The sequence below is a fragment of the Crinia signifera genome, unplaced genomic scaffold (genome assembly GCF_055691185.1).
Source record: "Crinia signifera unplaced genomic scaffold, ASM5569118v1 HAP2_SCAFFOLD_74, whole genome shotgun sequence".
Classification (NCBI taxonomy): domain Eukaryota; kingdom Metazoa; phylum Chordata; class Amphibia; order Anura; family Myobatrachidae; genus Crinia; species Crinia signifera.
In genome coordinates this window covers 463,066-463,434 of record NW_028142643.1, presented here as the reverse complement: position 1 = coordinate 463,434, position 369 = coordinate 463,066, and the positions used below count along the sequence as shown (strand labels likewise).

Here is a 369-nt window from a genome sequence, read left to right as displayed (position 1 = left end):
ACCACCAAAATGCAAAGAGCCAGACACTCTTTAACAAAATATACCAAAATTTCAGTAAAACTTGAGTACTGCATTGGCCGGGAATCGAACCCGGGCCTCCCGCATGGCAGGCGAGAATTCTACCACTGAACAACCAATGCTTCACATTTTACTTCACGGTTACTTACCCATTTTCCTCAATGTGTGAAACCAAGCATGCATCTCAGTGTACTGAATGTGGTAGCCTAGATCTACTTTAATAGTTTGTAGGGCACTCCTTGGCTTGAGTGGCCTTTTTGTCACACAACAGTAAATAAGCCTGGCTAGCTCAGTCGGTAGAGCATGAGACTATTAATCTCAGGGTCGTGGGTTCGAGCCCCATGTTGAGCT

The 369-nt window shown here is 45.3% G+C and overlaps 1 non-coding gene across 1 annotated transcript; it reads left to right on the top strand.

Moving 5' to 3' along the window:
- Positions 1-296: 296 nt before the first annotated feature.
- Positions 297-369, top strand: TRNAN-AUU (transfer RNA asparagine (anticodon AUU)). Its single transcript has one exon. It is a non-coding gene; the product is annotated as a tRNA-Asn (tRNA).